Genomic DNA, 17,773 nt, shown 5'->3' with positions numbered 1-17,773 from the left:
TTTCAGGATTTACTCTTTCGTGTGGCTGCACAGGAGACAGCTTTGCAATCCGTCAGACAGCAGCTGCAAGAACTCTCTAGTCAAATGATGGTTATTCATTCAGTTCTAGCTGTTTTGTCCCCAGACACACCACAAGTTCCGCCAGTGAATTCTCCACAGTTTTGTTCTGAAGTTTCAATTACACCTACAGATGAAAAATTTTCTGTGCAAGCTAGTGAACCTCTCAAGTGTCCTCTGGTTCCCCAATTTTCTGATATGCGTGACCCTGAACCTTTCAAGATTTTCTACTGGCTTCTAGAACAACTACAACATCTCTTTCCCAACATTTTTCAAGTTATTCCCAAGCTTTCTAGTACTACTCCTGACTTGACTAACAGCTTTTTCAAACAAACTAAAGTAAAGCATCAAAGTTTCCTGCGCCCTAAACTTACTGAGGTTGAACGTCAGTGACGCCGGGAACTGCATCTCTGTTTATATTGTGGTTATGACGATCACTTTCTTAAGGACTGTACTCTGCGCCCACTGAGAAGTGGTGACAAGTGTGTGATTCCCAATGTCTGCGCTTTCAGTTCTCCCCATCATCCATCAGTGATTCCCATTTCTTCAGTTACAGATAAGGAGGTGATGTCCACTGAGCAAAAGAAAGTTCAAGTTTTCGATTGGGGCCCTGCTACAAGATGCTTCAACCCTCGTCTAAGAAATATTGGGAGGATATTTCAACCTTCTAAAGTCAGGGACACTACTCATTCCATTTCTACTGGTCACGGCCCAGATTCCATTTCCATCGGTCCCAGTCCGGATTCTGTTTTTCCCAATACGGGACTCCAGTCAGTAGACCCAGGAGGGGTCTCAACAGCCTTACCCTGAGTGGAATTCCCAAGTCTCGCACCCCAGGAGGGGGTCCCAAGTCTCGCACCCCAGGAGGGGGTCCCAAGTCTCGCACCCCAGGAGGGGGTCCCAAGTCCTGCACCCCAGGAGGGGGTCTCAAGTCTCACACCCAAAGAGGGGGTCTCAAGTTCCACGCCCCAGAAGGGGGCCTTCGTTTCAAGTTTCATGCCCCAGGAGGGGGTTTCAAATCTCTCACTCCAGAAGGGGGTTACAAGTGTTGTACTCCAGGAGGGGGCTTTCATTTCAAGTTTCATGCCCCAGGGAGGGGTTTTCGTTTCGAGTTTCATGCCCCAGGAGGGGGCCTTAGTTTCGAGTTACACGCCTCAAGAGGAGACCATCGTTTCGAGTTTCACGCCCCAGGAGAGGGCCTTCGTTTGGAGTTTCATGCCTCAAGGGGAGGCCTTTGTTTCGAGTGTTATGCCCCAGGAGCGGGCCGTAATTTCAAGTGTTACTCCCCAAGAAAGGGTCTTAAGTTCCATACCTCAAGAGGGGATTCTGAGCCACTCACCCCAGGAGGAAGTCTGTGTTCTTGCATCCCAAAAGGGGGTTCCATATTGCATATTGCATAGGAATGGTGAAAACAGTGACCGTGTGTTACTGCTTACAGTGCTTCTCCCCTGCACGCCACTGGGTGCTTCTTGCGGAGGAAAGAATCCGGTCCTGGAACTGTTTTGCGTGGCCACGTGCAATATAATGAGTGGGGGACACAAATAGGTGGACAACCTACCTGCCCATTTTGGACTGAAGTAATATAACATTCTTTATTGAAGTTACATGATCAGCGGGATTACACCTGGGGCACCAGTTGTATCACCAGCAGCTGTGGATTGTTTCAACAGGCTTGTTATGTGTCACATATGAGAACACCCAATTGCAACATATTGTTATTTGTTTCCAAATACACATCTACAATATCCATTTGTGGCAAATAAGTATTCAAGGAGTTGTGGACACTGATGATTATCATCACACAGAATTGTGATTTATAGCTCTGTATATATTTATAAACTGTTTAAATATTTGTGATTAAACTTATTTTATATTAACATGCTGTACAAGCCTCCTGTTTCTAAATAGAAAGCAAAAACAACTGTACCTATTTGAGAATTTAATAAGATTACTTTTTACCACTATGCACAGCAAATAAAGTATTTAAATTTTCACAGATTGATGATAAAATAAAAGGGTTTAAGCCCTGAATATTATACAACATTGTTGAACAGCAGCCACAGAATTTTATACATATTAATTTTATTACACTTTATTTCCTACTATTTCACATCTTTCTTTTAATATACTTCGCCATTATATTGAGTTCCCAATTTATTTTAATATATATCAATAAAATATGTTTTTTAAAATTGTTCATATACCTGTGTCTCTAGTGCACCCAATACAATAACTTCTTTCTTTTTCTGTTTTGTGTTCATATAATCTATTAAGTGTGTTTGGAGAGCACCTCTTTGTATTATAAAGAAACTTGCAGGGGTTTTATCCCTTCACATAAATATTTCAATGAGATGAGACTTCATATATAATAGAATAAGGATCATATAACTAGTGCGGGATTGAAATATAAATTAGTGTTTACAGTTCTATATAAAATTAATCTTTTTAAGCAGTTCCTCATGTGCTGATCAGGCACTGAGAGGTTAATAAAGGTGCTTCTAAGAACAGCTGTATGTTTACCATCCAGCCCTTACCTCTTACTGTGATTGATGCATATGTGCTGCTGATGAGCAGGTCCTCTTTCCCACTAGGCAGCCGCTTGTGTAATAAAATGTCTTTTACCTGGCACTCTGCAGGGATAATCCCTCACTGTGCAGAGAAGCAAAAGCAGGTGATTCACGTGGTGCTGCTGTTGTAAGGAATATAGGGCCTGATTCAGAGCCGTTCGCTATTTGCGGTCGTTCGTTCAAAAACAAGGGGTGGCTATTCAAATGATCCGTTCGCAAATTGCAGTCTGTTCACACCTCTAAGTCTGAACGAGCGTGCAAAACATACGCTCGTTTATTTGTTAAAAACGCCCCCTGGCCGCTCGCACCATACGTCATGTCCGCTATTTATTAGATTAATCAAGTACATCGAACAGCGTATGAACTGCTCGCTATTCTTGTGGTTGGTTTTTTCAACCGCTATTTTGCGAGCAGTTCTGAGTTAAAAAAAAACAAGTGACGTGGTCAATGACGCTGCTGTATTAATTATGAACTCCCTTAAAACGCCCGTTTTGACCTTTAAGCACGCCTGCGTTCGAATTCCACTCCCCCGTTTACAAGCACCTTCCCCTGTTACCACCCACATACGCCTCATTCTGTCACTCAAAATAGCAGGCACTCGCTATATAGCGTACAAACGATTTTCGGCCGCACTGACTGGTTCGCGCATGCGGACTAAAAACCGTACGCATGCGCAGATGTGCGAACATCGCTCGGAATGAGCGTACGGCCGCTAGCGAGCGGCTCTGAATGAGGGCCATAGAGTCCTGCTGGTGTGCTGGTAAGAAACCCCTAGTGCTAGAAGCATCTTCAAACGTCATCCAGGGGGCGTGATTGTACGCATTTCTCGGCTCTATGCCGTTTCGTCAGGAGCATACAGTCTCCTTCACTGCTATCTATTTAAGAGACAGCCCTCCAATCAGCTGTTTTGTTTGCAAACTAATTTTGCTTACTTCCAGCTTAACTGCTCTGCTGGTCTACTAATCTCTTACTTGTGACTGTCATATGAACATTATATTTTGTCATTGTGAAAGCCTTTATGAGGTTAACGACTGGACCGAGAAGTGAACACTAGAGATTTGCAGTTCGGTTCTCCAGAAATCCAAATCCACCCGAATTTCATGAATCCGTGTAAATCCAGGTCACGGTTCTGATCTCCTGAGGAGATTAGGATAAATCTGGGTTGCAGTTCAGATTTTTTTGCGGTTCAGAATTCGGATTTTAAATCTGTATTTCGGGTTTTGAATTGCATAAATCACATGATTGAATCTGTTTTTTTTTTTTTAAACTTTTTATCTATTTAAAAAAAAAAATCCAGATCCAAAACCAAAATCAAAACACTTGAGGGTGGTTTTGCAAAACCAAATCCAGATCCAAAACCTTGAAGGAGATACAGATCCAAAACCAAAACACGGGGGTCGGTGCACATCCCGAGTGAAAACTGATGAAAGTTTCCCCAATTTTTCACATCATCTGTATATTTTATGTCTTTTTTTATGTATTTATTATTACTATTAAAGATAAAAACATTTTTCCACATTTTATATCTGTTGGTCATAGAGCACTCCAGTCACCTTTATCTACATCTCACTAGCAAACTTAACTCATATGATGATATGCTAATTTTAATTCTTGGATTTTAAATGACTACATATTTATATATTAAGATGTGTTAGATTTTAGACTTTTCTATGTCTTCCCCTTTTCATTCTTTTTAGATTTATTAATAAAATCTGTATTTCACTTTACTACTATAGACCCTTAGTGGAGAGGACAGTCCTTGATTTCTTAACTAGAGGATGATCCTAAAATAGTGGTCTGCCTACTAATATAATACATTTAGCCTATAATCATATTGTCATTTTATACTTATCAGGAATAGTATATTATGATAATTCATTCTCACTGCTGCTCTACTATTACTAATCCTCAGTGGAGAGGATATTTTCCAATGGGATGGGTACGAGATGCCGGCAGTTGAGATCCCGGTGGTCAAAATCCTAATGTCGGCATCCTGACAGTGGCCCTGATTCAGAGCCGGACGCTCTGACCAGAGAGCTCGCTCTGAATCAGGGCCCACCTCCATAAATATGGAGCGTCCTCCTGGACGCTCGTATAGCTGTGGGTCACCACCCACAGCATATACGAGCGTGCAGGATGATGGTCGCGATGGTCTTGACCATCGCGACCATCGAAACTGCGTGCAGAAGCCTGCAGTTGAGTTTCTCAACCGCAAGGCCAGGAGTGACTTTGGCTCTATCAGAGCCAAAATCACTCCCACTGACATCACTAGTGTCACTTCAGACAGTAGGCGTTCCCTTGGGAAAGCCTCCGTCTGGCAGGCACGCCCCCGGAACGCCCACCAAAGGGAGCGTGCTGTCAGTCAACATCGACAGCACGCCCCCTTTGATGAGACACTACGAGCGAAGGAAAGTCCTTCGCTCATCGCGTCTCGCGCATGCGCACGACGGAGCTCCCTCCGTCGTGCGCATGCGCAGTGCAGACCATCGACCCACTTGCAAGCGGACAGCCGCTCACGAGTGGGTCTGAATCAGGCCCAGAGTTAGGATACTGACACCTGTCAGTAGGTATCTTAACTCTCCCCCTGTCCATACCCTAAACCTGCCTCCCTGGTGCCTGAACCTAACCTCCCCCCTAGTGTCTAAACCTAATCTCCAACTCTCGTCCCTGCACCCTAAACCTAACCCTCCCCTCTAGAGCCTCCCCCTAATGCCTATTCCTAACCCTGCTACTTACCTTTGAGATGCCGATGGTCAGGATGCCGGCCCCAGGATTCTGACAGGTGTTGGGATTTTGGCACTGGTATTCTAAGTGCCAGCATCCCATGTGCCGGGATACTGAACGTATCCCTTTCCAAATACCTCACTATGGAATGATCCTAATATATCATATTGGTGTCTTATGTTGACAAGTAATAGCAAGAGATGTGATAAAAAAAAACATATTATTCATCAAATAACTAAGCAATAACTTAACATAACTGTTCCTATAGGAATCAATATGTTTATCAAGTGTTAGCATGACAAATATTTTATAAACCACTGCATACTTCATGTTATCTTATACAATTGAAATAATGTTATATGTTATTATGTGTTAATTTATTCCAAGCAGCCGTTTTTTGAGTTCCTCCTTAGGGAAGCCTATGGTTAGCAACCATCAATGTTTCTGATATGATGAAAGTTCTTTTTCCATCGAATACCAGGAATTTGATGTTTGCCAGCCATTGGATACAGCTTTCCGATGGCTGGCTGTGGAGGGGGAGCACAGGATGGCTGGCTGTGGAGGGGGAGCATCAGAAGAATAAACAAGGCATCTATTCTTGGTGTAGGGGGAGCCTGGGGGCAGCCCAGCATCTTGGAGAGTGCTGGGCATGCCCCCATAGGAAATTGGAATGGGAAGCCATGAGGCTCCATCCACTTTTCCACTGGCTCCATTGTCTTTTCATGTGAAAGTACTGTCGCTAGTTGCCATCGCATCGACTTCACTATCTCATATGTTATCGTCTGTTGCCATTATATGATAACAGACAGCAGGGCTGTCATTCCAGCACTGGTCTTTTTTTATTTATTACTCATGTCTTTCTGAGCATTACCTACAGAGTGCCTATTAGCATATATACCTGCTTAATAACAACTATGTCTATCTTGCATGCTAAACTTAATAGGTCTTTATTATGATGTGGTTATAATATGCATTGTATGCTCCAATTTGTGACATCTGCAGCTAATTTAAAGCCCTCTCTGAACTGTAAGGGAATACTAACTGTCTGAGCCCTATATGGTATATTTACAAGCTACTGTATTAAGACTACGGGGTAAGTTTACTAGGAATCGTGTCTAGTTGAGTGTAAAATCTCGGTGAGTTTAGCCATTTTCACCGACTCAGAAATTTACTAATGTAAAACATGGGAGAGATTACTTGACTAAGACTGAAAATCTGGGGATAGAATGCAATTACGATTCATTACACCATCGCCAAACACACAAGTACTTTCCATTGAAAATATACAGCAAACTCGGTTTTAATATCTCAAAACAAATAGACCTGCCTCGGAGCTGCGTGTTCTGCAGAAGGCAGTAAACTCTTGTAAGATTTTTAACTCTCCTGAAATTACAATCGTGTATGTAAATAATTTGCTTGTGTTTGCAGTTAAGGATAATTAGCACACTCTCATGATGCCTATAAAAGGGTGAAAATCAGCTGCATTATTTTGTTTGAGCAATAATGGCAGAGCTTGTAGGCACTACTGTGGCATGCACATGGCTGGGATACCAGAGGCTCTACCACTAGACTGGAAGGACCCAGAAGCAAGACACTGAACAGGCTCATAAGGTTATGCATGTACCACAGAGGCTGCGCAGGCCATGGTTTTGTAAGGGGGTGATTGAACCTGAACGCATTGGTCGATGGCGAGGTCTTACAAATGTTCTGGCTCAATCGTTACAACATATTCCATCTGTATGACCAAGTCAAACTGGACATAGACCCTGAAACAGGAGGCTCACACGCTATCTCAAGCCTGAATAAGCTTCTGAGTGTGTTGCACTTTTTTACTACTGGAAACTTCCAGTCTGTAACTGGTAGAGTTCTCGGAATATCCCAGTCAACCTTATCTAAACACCTGGCTCAAGTCATGGCAGCATTAGAGCCTCTGATATTCACCTAAATCTGCTTACCTATCCAGGAGTCACAGTGGCATGCAGTCAAGGTAGATTTTTATAGCATTGCAGGCATGCCTAATGTGCTGGGTGCTGTAGACTGCACACACATTTGTCTGGGACCACCTAGGGCCAGGGTGCATGTCTATCTAAATCGGCACCATTGCCCACTCCACCAATGTGCAAGTAGTTAGTGATGCAAAACTCAAAATCATGAGTACTGTAGTCGGTTACCCTAGCTCATGACATGATGCCTTTGTCCTCAGCCAGTCAATCCCTCCATGAGAAATTTGAGGCCGGACAAATGCTGGAGAGTTGGCTGTTGAGTAAGATGGTTTTATTTTTAACCCACCTTTTGGATAACACATTCCTATATGTTACTTAATGCTGTATTATTTACACCACAACAGGTGACTCTGGCTATGGCTGTTTCTCCTGGTTACTGACTACGCTGTCGCTTTAAGATTCTCCTACTGAGCACAAGTATAATGACGCACATAAGTCCACCAGAACTTTGGTACTTTTGGGCTATTAAAAATTAGGTTCCATTGTCTTGATAAGTCTGGAGGGATATTGTTGTAGGCAAAAAATATCAAACATTGTGATCAGCTGCTGTCTTTTGAATAATATATGTTTGCAGCAGCCTCTGCCAACTGATTATGCCATAAACAGTGAGCAGGCTGGGGAGTTTGTTGCATCAGGTGACAGTCTGAGCACAGACAGTGGGAGTCAGTTGAGGCAGCAGCTTATCAGAAAGCATTTTTCATGTAAATATTATTATTACCATTTCAAATGTAGTTTTTAATGTAATTGTTTATGTTTTTTTGGGAAACATGTTAATGCTAATATTTAATTAGCCTGCCATTTAGGCCTTAAACATTAAAAATAGTGGTGAAGTTACAAAGTGCAAAAGAGTTCCATCTAAATATGTGTTCTGATAATAGTAAATCTTCAGATTATCTATGACAAAAGATCGACACAAAAATGTTCAACTTTTTTTTTTTTTTTAGGGTTAGGCACTTACTGGAGGGTTAGGGTTAGACACTTACCCAGATGGTTAGGGTTAGGCACCAGGAGGGAGGGTTAGAGTTAGGCACCAAGGGGAGGGTTAGGGTAAGGGTGAAGATTAGGGCTAAAAACAAAAAAAAAATAATTGTCGACCATTTTTGTGTCTACCATTTTCATGTGGAACTTTTGACCCTGTCGACCTTTTGTACCTGTCAAACTTTTTACATGTCTAACTTTAATGTGTCTGGCTTTTGTTTGAGTCTACCTTTTTTCCCTGTCTAACTATTGACTGTCTAACATCTGGTGTCTATCTAGACATTGTCTAACTAATTACTGTATATCTCTTATACCATACCCATTTAGCCAAACTCCAAAATTATATGACCTTAACACATTTATGGATAAAATGTTATTTACATTTTTATTTTGTGTAAGGAAAAAAAAAATCATAAAAGTAATGGTATGTTTTAGGGCCTAAAACACTACTTTCCTATCTGCATATTTTGTAGGTTAAAAATCTTATTTTCAGCCTTTACCAACTCAACATACATATACTCTGTTTTTATGTGTAAAAAATGTTGGCACCTTTTGTCATATTCTCTCAAACCCCTTACATTGTAATTCTACATAACATGCCAAGTTGTTGTTTTTTTGGACCCACATGTGTAAGTACTAGGGATGTGTGCTGATCTCCGTGTTTTGTTTTTGGATCTGGATCTCTAATGGTTTTGGATCTGAATTGGTTTTGCCAAAACCTCACCTCCGTGTTTTGTTTTTCGGTTTTGGTTTTGGATCTGGATTTTTTTCTTATAAAATCACAAAAACAGCTAAAATCACATAAAATTAGAGATGAGCGGGTTCGGTTGCCAGAGAACCAAACCCACCCGAATTTAGCATATCCGAGTCAGATCCAAGCAGGCTCAGAGGTTCCCGCCTTACTCGGTTCTCGAAAACGAGGCAAAACCATAGAGACGTAAGCTTTTGTCTCTATGATCAATGTAGTATATAAGGGACCAAGCGACGGACACCATTTCCACTCCGGCTGTGTAAAGTGAACAGGGAGGGTGGGTAGTTTAGGGCTTGGAGAGGTGCTGGTGCTATCTGCTGTGTCCTGGGCTGGTGACTGCTGATCCATTCTGGTCTCTAGTCATGGTGCTGTCACTGTGCAGTCTGCTGATCCATTCTGGTCTCTGGTCACGGTGCTGTCACTATCACTGTGCTGTCTGTGCTGATCCATTTTGGTCTCTGGTCATGGTGCTATCACTGTCACTGTGCTGTCTGGTTATCCATCTGGGCTGTCTGCTGTGTCTTGGGCTTGTGCTGTGTCCAACTCTGGGCCCAAGTTCTGGACTCCAAAAAAAAAAGTAAAAAAAAAAAATCAAAGTGTCTTTTTATATTTTTCTGTGTGTGCACTGTGCATGCGTGTTAGGCTTAACCACAGTAGTGCACAAGAGCCAGCCAGCAACGCAAGTTGCAACCTTGTGCTGCCTGATTCCAGTCATTCTAAAAAAAAACAAAACAATAAAAGTGTCATATTTTTTTCTTGTTTGTGTGAGTGGGTTTTCAGCTTAATCGCAGTAATGCACAAGGGCCCTCATTCAGAGCCGTATGCTCTGAGCAGAGCGCACGCTCTGAATGAGGGCCGGGCTCCATTTTCATGGAGCGTCCTCCTGGACGCTCGTATAGCTGTGGGTCACCACCCACAGGCTATACGAGCGTGCTTTGTGATGGCCGCGATGGTCGAGACCATCGCGACCATCGAAATTGCGAGCCGGAGCCTGCGGTTGAGGTTTTCAACCGCAAGCTCCGGAGTGATTTTGGCTCTATCAGAGCCAAAATCACTCCCACTGACATCACTAGTGATGTCAGTGGGCCGGCTTCTGACGGGAGGCGTTCCCGTGGGAACGCCCCCATCAAGGAGGCACGCCCCCGGCACGCCCACCAAAGGGGGCGTGCTGTCAATCAACATTGACAGCACGCCCCCTTTGATCGGACACAACGAGCGAAGGACTTTCCTTCGCTCGTCGCGTCTGGCGCATGCGCACGACGGAGCTCCCTCCGTCGTGCGCATGCTCAGTCCATAACATCGACCCACTTGCGAGCGGACAGCCGCTCGCGAGTGGGTCTGAATCAGGCCCAAAATCCAGCCAGTAACGCAAGTTGCAACCTTGTGCTGCCTGACTCCAGTTGTTCTAAAAAAAAAAACCAATTAAAGTGTCTTATATATTTTTTTTCTTCTGTGTGTGCGTGGGTGTTAGGCTTAACCACAGCAGCGCACAAGATCAAGTGACTCCAGTCGTGTTCAATAAAAAAAAAACAATACAAGTGTCATATTTTTTTCTTTTTTGTGTGGGTGGGTTTTTGGCTTAACCGCAGTAGTGCGCAAGATCCAGCCAGCAACGCAAGTTGCAACCTTGTGCTGCCCAACTCCAGTCGTGATCAATAGTTACTCTGGGGCCAAGTTCTTCTGGAGCTGACAAAATATATAAACCATCATTTGTCATTTGTTGTAATATTTTTGTGTGTGCGCACGACTGCACGTGTGTGAATTTTGTAACTGCACCTTGGCTACACTATTGGTGATTGTGACACTGCTTCTAGACTGCAGGAAAAAAAATATGGAGGGCTGTCACATGACAGGAGAGCAAGGCCAAGAACCACATGCTGTAGCTGCCGCCAGTAGTGCAAGGCCATTAACTTCCTCGATCTCTAGGAAGGCCCATGCCCCAGGGCTTAAGTCACGCCATCGATATGGTAAAGCAGGTTTTAATGAAATTAAGAAAAAAAAATTGAAAGGATATTTGACTTTAGATAAAACAAAAAATTGGCAATATGCCATTCACTACACGAAGTTGCAAGGAAAGGATAAGGCCTTGGCCTTCTTACTTTATGAAGAAGACTGCTGATTCTTCTGATAGCCCTTCTGCTTGTAGTAGTAGTGGTGGTGGTCTGATTAAAAATGTGAAAGTTGTTAAGACAGCTCCGGAAAAACCAACTGTGTGCCCTGAGAAATCGAAATCACAAATCCCCGAGGAGAGTGGAAGTGTGTCCGCGGTTGCCATGTGTGAGCCTTACCTAAATACTAGTGTACTGGAGGATCCTCCAAGTTCCAATATTTGTGTGCCCTCTGTAAATGTAGGGAAGGGCAGTCAACATCTTGCACACGTAGTCATTGAGGATGCTTCTGTTGAATTGCACATGGAGGAGGAGGATATTTTGGTGGATGAAGGTGCAAAGGATGATGAGGATGTTGATGATGAAGATGTTGGTGTTGGTGATGAGGATGTTGATGCCGAGGATGTCCTTTGTGTAAGTAAGGCAACAGCTGTTGCCCATGGTTTGAAAAAGCCAAAGCCCATTGTTGTCATGCCGGGACAAAAGACAAAAAAATCTACTTCTCACGTGTGGAATTATTTCCATCCCAATCCGGATAACAGTTGTCAAGCCATATGTGCCCGTTGCCATTCAAGAGTGAGTAGAGGGAGGGACCTAAACCACCTAGGAACCTCCTCCTTGTTACGTCACTTGGCGCACATTCATCAAATATCAATGTGTATGTCACCAAGTTCCAAAACTCAAAACGTAACATGTCCAGTGACACCTACCTGCTCCCTCTCTATGAGATCCAAGTGCCTTCGATCTTCAACACCAACCCCTGCATCATCATCTACATCCTCATTCATGATCGCAAGTAATTTAAAAAAACAATTGACTATTAAACAGTTCTTTGATAGAGGAAGTAAGTACAACAGCTGTCACCCAGCTTCACAGCGGATCACTGACGCCATGACGGCTGTGCTCGTATTAGATGGTGAAATAATAAAAAATGAGGAAGATAGTGTGGAGGAAGTGCAAAAGGAGGATGAGGGGGAAATTTGTGTCCTATCTGACGCTAATGTGGTTGTTGATGATAAGGATGTGGTTTGCGTAAATCAGCCACCAGTGGCAGCAGTTCTTGCTAATGATAAAAAGAAAGCCAGAAAAGCAACGTCTTGGGTGTGGAATTATTTTAATCTAAATTCTGACAACAGTTGTGAAGGTATCTGTTCCATTTGTAAAGCCAAAGTTAGCAGAGGGAGGGACGTTAACCATCTAGGCACCTCCTTCTTGTTACGTCATTTGCAGCAAGTTCATGCAATTTGTTTAACAAAATTATAATTTGTAAATTAATAACAAGCAGTCCAGTATCAGCTACCAGCAGTTTGGTCCATAACATGCAATCTCCACCACCAACACCCTCATCATCAACCTCCTCCTTAATAATTGAAGGTAGTCCTTCCAAAAAAATGTTGTGGGGCCCAAACAAACCAAGGAGTTCAGCCACGAAAGTGTCAGTCCTAGTGGCTAAAGTGCTTGGTTTGTTAAACTGTGCATGTCCTTTTTAATATCCCACATAAGAGTGGGTGGGAGGGACAATTCCATCTTGCACCTCTTTCCTTTACATTTGGCACAATTTGGAGCATTGCCGACTGACATTATTATAGTTTATTAAACTGCCATCCTGTCTGCCACTGCGGTGTGGCAATGTTTCATAGATGTCTGATATTTTTTTAAACTGCCATGTGTTTGTGCTGCTGCTCTGTTATTTACTTTAGCCAGCCAGCTCACTGCAGCCTTTGGCCTATATTGGTGAAAAATAGTGAAATCAATATTGTGAGCTGTGAGGTGGTTAAAAATGCCTGAAAATCATTGTTATTAAGGTTAATAATACTGTAGGAACAAAAACAACCCAAATTATGTGGTTTTAGCTGTTTTTATGATTTTTTAAGAAAATATCCAGATCCAAAACCAAAACACGAAAACAAAACACGGAGGAAAAAAATCCAAAACCAGATTCAGATCCAAAACCAGTGGGAGATCCAGATCCAAAACCAAAACACGGGGGTCGGCGCACATCTCTACATAAAATGGACCTGTTTTTTTCCTACAGTATTACTAACCTCAATAACATTTATTTCCACTCGTTTATAGTCAATTTTAACCACCACACAGCTCACTAGATTGTTTTCATCTAGTTTACGCCCAAAATTTGCACCAAGCTAGCTGGCTGACTAAGCTAGGCTGCAGCAGTGGGAGGCACAAAAATGTGGCAGTTCAACTTGAAACATGGCACATCAGAAAACAATGGCCCTGATTCAGACCCACTCGCGAGCGGCTGTCCGCTCACAAGTGAGTCGATGTTATGGACTGAGCATGCGCACGACGGAGGGAGCTCCGTCGTGCGCATGCGCCAGACGCGACGAGCGAAGGAAAGTCCTTCGCTCGTTGTGTCCGATCAAAGGGGGCGTGCTGTCAATGTTGATTGACAGCACGCCCCCTTTGGTGGGCGTGCCGGGGGCGTGCCTTCCTGACGGGGGCGTTCCCACAGGAACGCCTCCCGTCAGAAGCCGGCCCACTGACATCACTAGTGATGTCAGTGGGAGTGATTTTGGCTCTGATAGAGCCAAAATCACTCCGGAGCTTGCGGTTGAAAACCTCAACCGCAGGCTCCGGCTCGCAAATTCGATGGTCGCGATGGTCTCGACCATCGCGACCATCACAATGCACGCTCGTATAGCCTGTGGGTGGTGACCCACAGCTATACGAGCGTCCAGGAGGACGCTCCATGAAAATGGAGCCCGGCCCTCATTCAGAGCGTGCGCTCTGCTCAGAGCGTACGGCTCTGAATGAGGGCCAATGTTTTTATTATGCAAGAGAGGCCTGAGAAAGTTGGCGTATTTATATAGTTGAAGCAGGGACATAAAGGGTTTGATAGTAAATTGAATAAAATAATTTTATTCCAAAGTAAATTTATGAGGGAGAAGGGGAGGAGGTATTTACAATAAAAATTTTACTCATTCACATCAGTCCTTGCCCCACAAAAACCCTTGAGCACCATGACTGTTGCTGGGAGTGGATTTTCTCATCCCAGAAGGGGACCAGGAAGATTTCTAGTAGTGCATTCCACATGAAAAAAACATTTCCCAACCTGTACAGGGACATTAAAAAAACATAGTTAGTTAGTGGCCTCCAAACTGCCACTTAGCCAGCACAAAGATATTAAGGAGTTAATGTAATTTACTAAAGTGAGAGTTTTTAGAAGTGCATTTTAGAAGTGATGTTGCCCATAGCAACCAATCAGATTCTACTTAACATCGTTTACCTAGCACTTTCTAGAAGATAATAGCTAGAATCTGATTATTTTCTATGGGCAAGCAACATCACTTCTAAAACTCACTTATAAAAACTCTCACTTTAGTAAATTAAATGTACCCCTTAAGGTCTTATGTTGTGTCTTTCTTGAGAATTCTGTGCCTGCTGCTGCGTCTAGGGGGTAAATTTACTAAGAATCGAGTCTGGGAGAGTTTGCTTTTTTTCAACTCGCTTAGCTTCACCTAAACTCGGGTGATTTGAAGCTCCTGAGACTCTCAAATTTACAAAGAAGGGAGTTTAACTGAGAGTGAGATTGCCAATGGTGAAGCAGAACGAGATTTCTCTGCCGAGTAGCAGGTTTTGCAGGAGATTTCTCCCCCGAGTAGCAGGTTTTGCAGGAGATGACTCACTCAAGATTGCAGTGTCTTCTCTCTGCATCTCTCCCGAGCAAGCAGCCTGCACATATCAGTGAGATATGTGTAAGCTGCTTGTGTTGTATCTGTAAAGAAACGGGTTAAAAGTGGTTAAAAAAAATTACATAGGGCTCTCCCCCCTAAAGGTTAACCAGCCCCGGACTTGCCAGCCTGTCCTGGTTTCTAAGATTACGGGGAACAAAATGTGTATGGTTCCCCCGTAATTTAGAACCCAACATCAAGCTGCAAGGACAGTCCTGATTTTAAATATAGGGGAGGGGAAATTTTGTAGGGTCCCTCCTATATTTAAAACCAGCACCAGACCCAAAACGGCCAGGCTGTAATGCCACAGCCTGGAGACCCTTTCACCGGGGCTCTGAGTCCAAAGCATTAGCAGTCCAAGCTGGTCAGGCCAAGCTGGGGAACTCAGGAGAGGTGGGGACCCCCCAAAAAAGTGGTCCCCCCTCTCCCTTAACCCCAGGCTTGGTCTGAAGCCTGGGGCTCTTCCTCGCACCCCTGGAGCATTGGGTACAGGGGTAATAAAGTGGGGATATTTAACTAAACTATTGTATTTTACAGTGGGACTACAGGTGCCAACATGCCTGCCCTTTGGCACTTTTGGAACTACAAGTACCAGCAGACGGGCGGCACCTGTACCCCCACTGTAAAATAAATTGTTAAATAAACACAAAACACACACACACACACCGCAAAGTATAACTTTATTACACACACCTACCCATTCACACATACTTACCTATACCAGATGTTTCTGGTATATTGTGTGAAGAAGATGATCTATACATCACCCCAGATTATACCATCACCCAAGCCTATATCGTCATCCCATCCTGTGTTGTGTATAAATTACAGCTGCGCTCCCCTGGCCTTTGACATTATGCAAGCCATGTGTTGTTAGCAAATAAAAATGTGAATTTTTTTCATTTTAAAGTGATTCTTTCTTTTGCTCAAGTGAGCTTACCGTAATTACATTTTCTGTTTAAATATATGTGCCTATTGTTGGTAAGGTGGCCAAAATTATGAAATTAATTCTTACAATATGACCCTTCTATAGCACATATGCTACATTTTCATTTCTAAAAAAAAAAAACACACGTTAAAGTACATTTAAAATCAGGGCTGCATCTCCCAGCATGCCCTGATATAGTTTGTGCATGCTGTCATAGCAAGCAACAATATGGCAGACCATGCTGCCATGTGTCATCCCCTATCAGCTGAATATCAGTTTAGTAATCACCCATGGTTTTCATAGATTTTTGTATGAGGCAATAATTAGAACATAATAACTATTATATAAGACCATTATAGTCATTACTTTCCAGACAAACAGAAACTAAATGCTAGCGATGCTAAATGATCTTTGAAAATAAAAAAAATGTGTATGTGCTTACACAGCAATAGTGTAAAGACACAAACAGATCAAATAAGGTGAGACCTGTTATGACATACCTCTTTCCATGACCTAAATTGTATACAAAGCAGATTTTACAAAAATGCTATGTGCTGCATATACAATACTATAATTTGCATTTATTTGAGGTGTCAAATAAACATTATACTCTAGCAAGCAAATGTAAACATAAAGTACAAATAATATTTATGCTGGGCATACACTGCCAGATAAAATGTCTGTCAGACCGACAGACATTTTATCTGGCAGCCTGCCAGCTGCAGATGTCGCCGGCATACACTGTGAGAGAAATCTCACATTGTATAGCCCGACATCCGCGCTCCGCCCCCGGGGGAGGAGACATTTCCCTGTTCCTTCCGTAGGAAGGAACACAGGAAATGTCTGTCTGTCGGCTGCGCTGGGCATACACTGCCCGATGCGGCCGACAGTTTAACGGGAAATATCGCATCGGACGGGCATGCTGGCCAATCCAGCATGCCCGACCGAGCAATATTTAACCCTCGGTCGCCCCCCCACACGCTACAATTATCGCGGCGATCCGCCGATATCGGGCGGATCGTCCCGATAATTGTAGCTTGTATGGCCAGCATTAGATGAAAACGCCGCCAGACTTCAGGAGGAATAAGTAACTATACTGGCTCCTCATATTCTAAATACTGTTTTTTGAGGATGCATTCTATAACATTTCTGATAAGCCCATTTTTTATAAACATATACTGACTATATATGGTCACCTTAAGGTGCATACACACGGTACGATCAGTCAGCAATAACGATATTGATGACTGATCGACCTGCACCTTCCCGGAGTGCTGGATGATTGATATTGATCATCCAGCACACTTCAAACCCACCAACGACGGCCAGCAACCCGCGATCAACGATCGCGGGTCCCTATAGTAATCTGGTTGATATCGACCAGGTTGGCCTGCATGCACAATCGGTGGACGATATCTTTATCGTCCATATGTGCCCACGTATCGTAGGTCATTGGTGTGTTGGAGGCTCCGAAAAATGCACAGTATGAACGATAACGATATGATCGATATCGTTATCCTACATATTGTGCATTTTTATCATACCGTCTGTACGCATCATAATATTGCTGATATACAACTTTATGTTAACCTTATCAGTTGGAGGTGGTCATTGTCTATTGTCTGTTTGTGCTCTATGTTTAAGAGAATAATTATTCTATTATACATTTATAATAAAGTGTATTAATCCCTACATATATATACACTATTTATACAGATAGAATTGTTATATATACAGATATATTGCTTATTAGGCACAATCACTTTGGAGATGCCATAGTCGGCAACAATATTGCAGTATAATACTGTTTTAATATTTTTTTCATGTGTGATAATATTTTTGCTTTTGTCAAACAGAAAATGTTATTTGTCAATGTGTAATTTATATGTTTGTGTGAACTCTGCTATTTTATATTTTAAATAAGCCTGTAATAAAAGTTATATTATAATAGATCTATAAATCTAT

This window comes from Taudactylus pleione, unplaced genomic scaffold (assembly GCF_031769625.1).
Source record: "Taudactylus pleione unplaced genomic scaffold, aTauple2 ptg000788l, whole genome shotgun sequence".
Taxonomy (NCBI): Eukaryota; Metazoa; Chordata; class Amphibia; order Anura; family Myobatrachidae; genus Taudactylus; species Taudactylus pleione.
Note: the sequence above shows the minus strand (reverse complement) of the source record.